Genomic DNA, 11,360 nt, shown 5'->3' on the forward strand with positions numbered 1-11,360 from the left:
AAAAGTTTCATTGTGTAAAAGACAGTGGTTAACACAGAAACACACAACTGGTCAAAGTACAGAGAATAAATGTCTGTGCTCAGTTATAAATGGGATATGAGTTTCACATCTCCCCACAAGGTTCAGGGACTATGGTAGAAGAGGGAACAGAAAGATTGTAAGATCTCAGGATGGATAGGACCAGGGTCAAACAGTGTCTTCTGGACTGGGCAGGACCACTGTACTCATGAACTAACAGCAGCTGTGGCTGCCCTCACAAAATCTGCACAGGATCAAGCCAGTCAACATTCCTACATGGAGTCCCCACCCCTAGCTGAGTAGCTGTTGACAGTTGATGGCTGTTAGAGAGAAAAAGTTAGTTTTCCTTAAGTGTGGCCCTGGGTAGGCTGACCGTGCCCCAGTAGACAGGCCTATACTCATAAGAGCAGGACAAACTGAACCCCATGAATTATTTTTTTAAAAAGAAGAAAGAAAGGAGGACATGGCATGGGGGGGTTGGGAAGATAGGGTGATGGTCTGGGAGCATTTGGGGGAGGGTTATGGGGTAAATATGATCAAAATACATTAACGCAAGTATGAAATTCTCACAGAATTAATAAAAGTCTTAAAGTAATTTTCAAGCTAGCAACATTGTCTTTAGAAAAAGCCATATGGAAGCCTATCACTATAGAGGCTTCTAAAAGTGTATATAAACCCATCATAAAAGGAGATTAAAAAGAATTAGTCTATAACTGGAGGACACTGCCCCTTCTAGACATCATAAGCTAATGTAAAAAACCTCAGTGCCAGGAATGGACTCTCTCTTTAGAATCTGTGGACCAGGGATTTCATTGACCCTCAAATAATATGGGCCATTGGCTCTGTTCCTGGCTACCTACCAGAACTGAATGGTAAGACCCTATTTCTAGAGGTACTACATATATGAGCTGTAGAACAAACAAGCAGAAATCAAGCTGATGCTGACTTCAGAGCCTCATCTCTACTGGCTAATGTTCATAGTGCTGCAAGGTGCTATGCACGCTACCTAAAGAGAAAATTTAGCATGAACTTTACCCAGCTGTGACTCCTGCAAGCTACAACTGACCTGGAAGATATGCCCACCAATGCAATAGTGGCACAAATATTATTGGATTAACCATTTACTCTTTAATTGGATTTAAGGTCTGCTTCATAGGATGGAGCCCATACGTGACATTGATATCAGACTTAGGAACCTGAGGCTAGACAGGTCACAGGACATGGAACCTAATACTAGTTTTCTACTAAATAGTTATTGAATTAAACTGACTCCTAATGACTTATTGTTATACCCATAGATTAATGCATCTCTCAACTCTCACCAGAGAAGTTCCTCATGTAGCAGCTGTGAGAAACCCACAACTGACCAATGTGCAGAGAACAAGAAGCTGCAGAGTGCTCATCCCTGAATAGCACACCTATATCAAACATCTGCCTCCCAAGGCTCAGGGATCACTGCAGAAGAGGGGGCAGAGAGGTGGTAAGAGCCAGAGGGGGTGGATGACCACAAGGAAACACATTTTTCCAGACAGCTGGCCAGTTATTTATATGAACTCACAGCAATGGTGATAGCATGCACAAGTCCCATGCAACCTCAAACTAGACAAATCCAAGAACAGGCACCAAGAACCCAACATAAGGAAACTGTGGCAACAGATGACTGCTGGGAGGCGCAGAGACAGTGTTTTTCAAGCATGGGATTCTTGGGTTAACCAGGCTTGAAACAGAAACATTTATTGTCCCACAATTTCTTTTGGGCTTAGCTGAGTCTTCTGCTTCAGGGTTTCTGGGTCACAGCAATCAGTGTGTTGGTCAAAGATCCATGGTTTTAATCTGAAGGCTCAATCTAGAAAGGATCAGAATCCAAGTTCCTTTAGCAGCCCTTGGAGTTCATTTCCATGTGGCTGCTGAATGGAGTGCATCACTTCCCCTGCGGCTGATGTTTGGAAGCCATTCACTGTTCTTTGTGGTGTAGGCTTCTCTCAGATGGAAGCTCACTTTATCCAAGTGTGCAAGTCAAAAAGATAGTATGTGCGAGTGTTGAATATAGTGAGTATAGAGATAGAAACAAAGTATAGAGTCACCAAATAGAGAGATTTTAGTGCATTATTAAGACAGAAGTCACAATGTTTGATGACCTGACCATGGAACTAATATCTCATTAGCTTTATCAGAGTCTATTTGTAAAAAGGAAGTCAGGTACATCCTCCATTCAAAGAGAATGAGTCACACAAAGATATGAGAGCTAGTATGTATTGTTATGACTATTTTAGAAATGTACCTATCGGTCTGCCAGTAGCAACTTAAATGTCTATATCAAAGGGTGAATAAACAAGGGGGGCTACACAACACAGAATATTATTTAAAAGAAAATATCACGATACATGCTACAATTGTAACATGATACATGTTATAATTAAAGACTGTGAAAAATAAGTCTGATAAGGATGGACAAATATTATATGATTTCACTTTTATGAGGTGCCCAGAGTTCTCAAAGTCAGAGAGATGAGAAGCAGCATGGGAGGGAAAGCGGAATAAGTGGTAAATGGATGGTGGTTCCACTGGGAAATTTGAAAAAGTTTTAGAGATGGCTGGTGGTGATGGCTGTACAGTGCTGCATCTATGCTTAATGCCATGCAATTGAATAGTTACAATGTTAAATTTTATGCTATGTAATTTAAAAAATTAAATAAAAAATTAAGAGAAGAGGAGGAAGGAGGAGGTGGGATAGGAGGAAGAGAAATAATGGCTTTAGCCTAATCTGCTTCCCATGTATGCCAAAAGATTCTAAGCATTATTTAAATCCTATGAAAAATGCTGATGTTCTTAGCTGGTATTTGACATTTGTTTAGGCTGAAAGCTCCAAACTGTTTTCTCTGGGACATGGTTCCATTGTGGGTTCAGTTTTTTTTTTAATATTTTATTTATTATTTTTATTTTACATATATGTGTATATTGCCTGCATGTAGGTAAGTGAACCTGTGTCATGCAATGCCTGCAGAGGACAGAAGAGGCTGTCAGTTCCCCTGGAACTGGAGTTACGGACAGTGCTCTTACTCACTGAGTCATCTCTCCAGCCCCTGGTTCAGTGTTTAAATCTTCGCAGTCTTACTTGGATGTGTTCTACTTGTACACTACCCAGTAGTCAGTCTAGGGCTTGGTAGCTGCTCTGTCCTACAGTACTTTTCAAAACAGCTCCATAACCCTCCCCTTGGAAGTAGGCCTAGATACTAGTAGCTTGAAGGAGTCACTTTCTCAAGGACCTCCCTCTTGGTGGCTCCTTGGAACATTCTAGCCTTGCCTTCTTCAGTACTCTGGAAAAAGCTGGTGCCTTGGCCTTTAGTTCCTTTGGCTGTGATCTCCAGGCCCAAGAGGGTGGAAAGATAGAGATAAAAAAGATAAAGAATCTTGTCCTCACAATAACTCTACCAGTGGGCAAAACGTTCCTTTCCCTTATGGCTTTGGTGCCTCTAGGCTCCATTGCTATTATCCCTAAAAGGAAAAAGCAGGAATAATAGCAAATTTATACAAATTTATCCCTGACTCTCACTGTTTTCCTCCCCACACCCCGACTACAGGCTGCTTCTGGAGAGCTCTCTGCTAATGCCCTGAGGTCCCTGTGTGGGATATGGTGGATGTTCAGCTGAAGACAGCAAAGGACACAGGAGGAAAAGACTCAATGTGCTGTCACCTCACGGTGTTCTGTTCCTGGTCTTCTCCTTCAATGCTTCTTACTTTCCAGCTCCCAAATGGATCTTTACCATAGCTGTGCTCAGTGGGAAAGACTGGTTGCATTCTCCAGACTAGAGCTAACTTTGCTTTTATTTATTTACTAATTTATTTAGTGTTTTACCCTATAGCCCAGGTCTGCCTCAATCTTGGGGCAATTTTCCTACCATAGCCTCCTGACTGCTGAATTCATAGGTGTGAGTCTATACCAGGCTTTATTTCACTTATAAAGTTAAGGCTGCTCTGACTTTACCTTACTAGAGGGTTCCACCTAACCCCCATTCACTCATTCACTTCTAATAATAACATCATTCTAATAATTAGAATGGAACACCTACTGTGTTCCACCCACTGTGTAAGAGACATATCACATCTTTAAGGTGTTTGGAATGTGATGCCCACGTGAGACACAATTCCTGAATTTCACCCGTATGCTGCGTTCCACGCCCCTCCCCCATGCTCACAGTGGATATATGAAAAATTAAATATATTAAATATATTAAAAAATTAAAACTTGTCCTTGAAAAGACAAGTGTGCATGTGAGCCTGAAAGTAGCCTTACTTCCCAGCTCTGAGGGCGAGGCTGAGGGGCTGGAAAGAGTCCTGTTTTCAAACACAGGTTTGTGGTTTTTGAAAGAACAGAAAGCATAAAAGCAAAACATCTTGCAGGATTACTTTCTGCTGAAGACCAATTGATGGGACATCTGAAAATAATCAAAAAGTGTCTTGTTTTCAGCCTGAAAATGACTTTGTGAAAGTTTGGAAGGAAATTCTCCACTTAAGAAAAAGAAAATAAGGAGACTTGAAATGAAGATGTGGGGAAGAACAAAGGTGGGAAATTCTGAGAGCTTTGAATTGTTAATCGCATTTGCATTTGTAAAAATGAACCTCTCTAAAAACCTGGAAATGGCCTAACAATTTAAAATCACCTCATACATCACATGTCCCCAACTCAATAACCTCTAAATTCAATTGCTTAAAACCATTTTTTGGAGCATTCTAAAAACGTGAAGTTGTTACACAATGGACAGAGCTCTGGCTTTAAATTATTGAAGCCCTTGCTGTATTTTTTCCCAGTAAGTTCTTATATTTGGGAAGAAATCAGGGTACAGGCTAACTTCAGAGCATCAAAATATATTGAAATTCTTTATAGAAAAAAAGTCAGTGAAGAAAACAAGAATCAAAGTGAAGATAATGACAGAGAACCGGGAAGCTGAGACTGTGGGTGGCTTGTGACAGTCCCGGAATCAGGAGGCTGCTGGCCAAGGTAAGACAAACCAGGTCAGGCTGGAGAAGCTGCTTTGTGGCAAATGAACACCACCACACCTGGCCCAAGTCAGGAGAGACTGGGGACAGGAAAACTTGCCCCTCGCTTTGGTGGCTGTGCGAGGGCTGGTTTGGCATTCCTACAGCGCTTGTTAGAACCCCAGTCAGGAGCTGCTGCTGATCGCCCCTGGGGATGACAGGCAGATTTACTTTGTGAATTTCTGGTTTCTAACCATGCATTTGAGCTTTATATTTTACAGCTGTCCTGTCTTAGTCCTTTATTTTCTCTCCCGGGGCTGAATGGTTTCTAGTTGCCTATCAGCATTTTAAGCAGCATGTCTCCCATCAGGCAGCACACAGTTTCTGAGGTTGTGGCACTTGGGTCACCTCTAGTTCTTTGGAAGGACATGCACTGCTGTGAACTCTCTCCTAGGTTGGAACACGGCAGTGCAGGTTCAGGCCTCATGATGGACCTCCAACCAAATGGCATTTGCAAAACAGCAGCTCAGTGAGGATTCCTGCCATGAGGCAAAATGCTTGGGAAGTTCGGCTGTGCTGGCATCACTAGGTGTGGGGTCAGCATGCTGAAGCCGGGACTCATTATGTCCCTCCTATGCCAACTCGGTGCAATTAGCCTAACACGATCGTTTCCTGAAGCCATATGTTGATCTTTAGGGGAGGGAAGGCTTCGTATGCCTGATGGCTCTGAGCTCTGACTGGCACGGCCCAGCTTCCAGCACATTTCTGTAAATCAGGAAAGATGAGGTGGAACAGTCAGTCTGAACAGAGCTGGGAAGCTTAGAGCAGGGCTCTGTACTTGTTGAAGAGTTGTGCTTCTTTCCTTTTTCTTCCCAAGGAAGGTTTTGGAGAAAGGTCAAGGCAGCACCACTGTGTGTAAACTCTGTCCCCCTTCCCCGCCCATCCTCCCACACAAAATCAATGGAAGGACCTGAAACACCGTAAGTTATTTTCTGGGGACTGTATGGCTTGTATTCCCATTGGAGACCTATCAATGTGAACTAGCACTGTTGGGAAATCTTTTCAGCAGCCCCTCATAATCAATACCTCTGTTCATTATACAACTCTGATGAATATGGGTAATGATTGGGTGTCCGTGAGTCAGGTGACTAAAAATAACTGTGCCTCACTGAGGATCGATAGACTTCCCCCCAGTATGACTTCGGGCGATTTGATCTCAGCGGCCCCTCCCCAGGCCCACATTGGCGCACTCTCCAGTCTCCATTGATGGATCAGTTTCATCCTGAGAGCAGCTTTATTAAATTAGTAGCACTTAATCTACTGTCATATTGTCAACTGACACAGAGCAAACTAGCAGGCAGCAAGTCTTCAGCGGCTCAGGATAGCAACCGGCCACAGCAGAAGCAGTATGGACTAACTTCATGCCGGGAGCTGTCTTCGTGGATGCCTTTTTGCTAAATGGGAGGAGTCTCATAATTTAATAACACTTAAAGCGACTTCCATTTTTCAAGAAGGAGCCGTTTGAGGGAGTATTCTTGCCAATTACAAGTGTGTTATGACAGATGAAAAGATCATAATTATGCCTGGATTGGCTGCAGGAGTGTGTTAACACATCTGTAACATCTCATAGCCTCTTCAGCAGAGGCTGGCGTCCCCAAAGTCACTTAACCTTTTATTTCTTTGCCCTCACCCCAAACGTATCTCCTAGGGCTTGGAAATCAAGGAGGGGAGCCTCACCAAGGCTTGGTGGCTGGCATGCTTGAGGCTGTGGGAGGGAGCCCTTGGTGAAGAGTGTCTGAGGCTGGGCAGCTCCTGGGCCTGATTACAGGAGCAGCTTGCCAGAAGTTCAGACCAGTGGGCTGCTGTAGTGTGGGTGGGTCATGGTTTGGGATACAGGCCAGAGGAAACAGGATAAGTAGGTGGTACAAGCCAGGGGACTTGGGCAAATATGGCTCTGGGGACAGAGAGAAGAAAGCGCTCGGCTAGAGAGGGGCTCCAGCAAGTCATGGTCTCTTAGGCTGTGTAAGTAGGATTAGCTTAAGAGGTGGGACAATATGAAACTGAGGAGCCAAAAGTACACATCTTCCTGTTGTCTCACATGTGACAGGAGGAGGAAATGTCACCAACTATGACATCTTTCCATCTGCTCATTCAATTTCTAGATTATAACAAGCACAATCTGCAGAAAGCTACAGGCAAGAGACTAAACTGAAAAGCAAACATTTAGTCTGAAAAAAAAAAATATAGCCACCATTCCTGATGCCTACACATGGGAAAGGCTGGAGGGGGAGGGATGTGTACGCAGGAAGCTGAGGGGCAGGGGACCTTGAGTTCTTCCTTTAGTCTCCTCTTCTCAAAAGAGTTGGGCAAAAACTTCAGTAAAAATCTTTCTGGAATGACGCAAAAGAGGTACCCCAAAGGTGAGCCTGTTGAGGACAGAGTGGGGCCGTGTCTACTGGGTTCTGTTGGGAATGGCCTGGATCTTTGTGGCTCCAATCCAGCTTTGACATGGGAGCAGAATCTGAGATGGCCTGAGAAGTCCATTAATAATTCCATGTTCTAGTCCCCAGAGGAGAATGATTCTGAGTTAGCCAGGTGGCCAAAAATAAGGTGGACTGCACTGCATGGCAGGGCACATAGCTGTGAAGGGCACTGCATGGCAGGGCACATAGCTGTGAAGGGCACTGCATGGCAGGGCACATAGCTGTGAAGGGCACTGCATGGCAGGGCACATAGCTGTGAAGGGCACTGCATGGCAGGGCACATAGCTGTGAAGGGCACTGCATGGCAGGGCACATAGCTGTGAAGGACTGGCTACTCAGGAGGTTTTGGGTTTTAAGTCAAAGAGGAAAGAGGAGATCAGTGACTGATAAATCTTTAATATAAAAATTGTACAAGAATTTTGATACAAATTACAAGAGGTATTTGGACAAAATATGAATAAAATTCCATTTACATCCCCAAACCCTTATGCATTTTATGCAAAAGACATACTGTAGACAGTTATAGTACAGAAAATACAACAAAGGAAATAGCAAAATAAAAAATTTCAACTACCTTAGAGTACTAATAAAAACAAACCACAAAGTGAAACAAAACAAAACCCTCGCTTAAAGTACATACAGTATTCATGAAGCTACAGACGCCACGATTATTAGGTCAGGGGGATGCGAGCTGTCCCATCCCTTGGTGCAGTCACCTTTTCTAGTATGGGCTTTGGTTCTGCCTCAGGCTTGGTGGAAGAGACCTCGAGGCAGATGAGAATAAGAACAAAACAAAACAAAAAGTCCAAACTCTAGGGGAGGGAGGAGACATATCTGAGTGAAATATTGTTCCCTCAAGTATTTCAATCCCCTTTGCCCATTTTCAATATCAAATATGCAGGCTGAGTCTAATGCTTTTGTTGTTAGAGACGCCCCAGTGGGTTTGGGGTGAATAAAAAAGCTACTTATTCTCTTAGCCTGTGAGGGATCACTTCAGTCTCACAGACCAGTCTTCTCCCACTTTCTCAAGCTTCCTTGCCCCTTTGATCCCCACTGAGCCCTCCTGCAACTTTTCAGACCGACACTGCTAGGAAGATGGTTACCACCTCTGCAGTATGGCAGAGCCAGACCTTCTACAGGAAAGTGAGTGCACCATATAGTGGGATCAGTCCTGTTGTATTCATCTATAATACTATAACATCTCTCATTTGCTTAATTCACTTATGCAAATCCCAGACAGGGTAGAACACACACATCTCCAAAGTGATCAAAACCAAGACAAGGGAGGAGTGTTCTACCCTTTGCCTCAGAAAACATTTATTTATTTATTTATTTTGGAGGGGAGTGGGTAGCATCAGAGGAAGGAAGGAGGGAGGAAGGCTGGGAAGGTCATGGAAGATTAAGACAGGCAATTAGAGGAGTGGATGACTCTGTACAAAGACATGCAAAAATGCTCCAAGTTGAGTGTGAGATTAAAAAACACAACAGTACAACAGTCAACCTTGGTTTATACATCTCAAGTGAACCTATTAACTCAGTACATGGTCTGGGAGATCAAGAACATCACACCTCATGAATCAGTGCTTACATGAGCTGTGACACTGGGAAGGGAATGCGTTGTCTCCTAGCAGGAAAGAAGGAGGCACTGAGTTGCCCACGCAATTACTCACGCAAGCAGCGTCCATGAAAACACTGCCAGCTCAGTCCACTTTGCGGGTGGGGGGAGACTAAGAGCGCCGGAGTTTCCGCCTCCTTTTTGAAAGCCTTTTCAGGGCCAGCTGAGAAGAGCTCTCTCCCACACCAGGGTCTCCCCAGAGTCACCTCTCAATTCCTGCATTCCGTAACAGAAGTGGGCAGAGCCGGTTAATAATTGATGCCTTTGCCATCTTAGCCGCACAGTTGCTCAGCAGCACATTTGGCAACAGGAAGCTTTATAAAATCTTGGTATAGCACTTAGATTCTCTTTCTTCAAGAAATAAACTTTTATACTATCTACTTCTCTCTGCTTTTGTTAAAATACCCTTTTCTGCTCTTCCAGCCCTTCAAAGATTCTTTAAAGAAAGCTAAATAAAGCTTTAAGACTACAGAAATATCCTTAAGCATCCTTGTTTAAACTTAGAGTTAAGAAGACAAAGCTTCTATCAGCTAACAGAATTTGTGCAATTTTGGCAACTGAGTTTTTAATTAAGATTCTTATACGAAGTTTGATAACTGATTATAATATATTCATACCAGGGAACTTTAAAAAGATCAAGTCAACAAACTACCTTTTCTCTGACCCAAAGTCCTTGTTCAAAGTGCTTTTCTTTTCAGTCTTCAGACTGATTCATGAAATGATTTAGCACAGGTTTGCCAACACAGACCTAATAAGCTGCCTGCCCCTAAATCTGCTGCTTCCCTGTCCTTGCGAAAGTTTGCATCAAAGAAGGCATCTCTGTTTCTGAGTTGATTAATACCTTACTTGAAATGTACTGTTTACAGCAGAGGTTAACTGCCTGTTGTAGGACCTGCCATGGGAGGGCGGGAAGAAGCAGCACAGTATCTCCTCATTTAATCAAGAACTAGCCACTTTAAAAACCATCAATATACCAAAATAGCAACGAATATCAAAACATGGTTTGGGTTCAAGGTATTCTGGAATGTACCATTTTTTAACACACTTCTTTCCTGCCTTTAGTCCGCCTGCCACTCAGTTTTGTAAAGCTCACTCTACTTGGATCCCTCCAAATTTTCCTAAGCAGAGAAATTATCGTTCATGTGTAGGGTCTCCATTGTCTTAATGAACAAGTTTAAAAAGTCTGGTACCTTATTTTTATTTAGATTGTCAATTCTGTTTGGTAAAGTGAAAGTTAATCTGTCATGTTAAATATGGATTTGAAGTCTGTTATCGAATGACACGTGCACACATAGCACAACAGTCTCATGCCAAAGACTTCAAACTCCACAAACAGTATTTCTTTAACCACCATTCACAAGCAGGTTGTTTATAACATACACACTCTTTGAAGGGGAAGAAAAGTATTTTAACCTTTTCTTTACAGAATATTGGACAATCTAATTCTACTTATGCCAGTGACTTGCAGGGAAATTTTGCTCTAATTGCAGGGCCATACCCAATACTTTCCAAAGGGATGGGCATGGAATTGAATTGTTTCAAAGTAGAGAACATTCACAGACGGCACCTCTACTGACACTTTATGCAAAAAGCCATTTTTTACTGTCTACTTAATAGCTGGAGATGCTATGTAGAAGCAGCTTCCAGCTTCCCAAAGACACAGCAGGCCTGCATATACGCCTCCATGTTGGGAGCAAAAAGAAGAACGGGTAGGGAAGGAATGACAAGAGGAAGAGAGAGAGATGGGGGAGGGACAGGCCGCCGACTGTGAATGAGCACGTATAGGAACTGGTGGGAAAGCCTGGCCCTGTGCTCCATTTCCCCTTCACAAGGGATAAACAGGCAATTACGCATCCTTTTATATTTGATGGCCAAGTGTTGAACTGGAAAGCTCACTATTAGTTTGTGTCCCTTCAGGGCCAGGGCAATAAGTAGGGAAGAGAGCTGGGGTTGACGCACAGAGGGTGTTGTCTGCTGTTAGTGTGACAGTCTTGTCAGCAGCGTTCACATTACTGGAAGGTAATAAAGTGACAAGTAAGTTATTAGAAAGATATGAGGTGAAATTGAACTGCAGCTTCTGGCTGCTCAGTCCTGGCCTTTTCCTCTCCTCTTTGCAACGGTCCACTATTTGTTACAAACTGAGCCCTGTCTCTATACCTTATATAATTTTTATTCCTCCAGTAAAGGTCAAATGAATTTACAACAACACTTTAGAGAATAAAGATAGCTTTTATGACAACTATAGTGTGTTGCTTCATATATATATA

The sequence above is a fragment of the Nannospalax galili genome, unplaced genomic scaffold, assembly GCF_000622305.1.
Source record: "Nannospalax galili isolate Female #2095 unplaced genomic scaffold, S.galili_v1.0 scaffold98, whole genome shotgun sequence".
Classification (NCBI taxonomy): Eukaryota; Metazoa; Chordata; class Mammalia; order Rodentia; family Spalacidae; genus Nannospalax; species Nannospalax galili.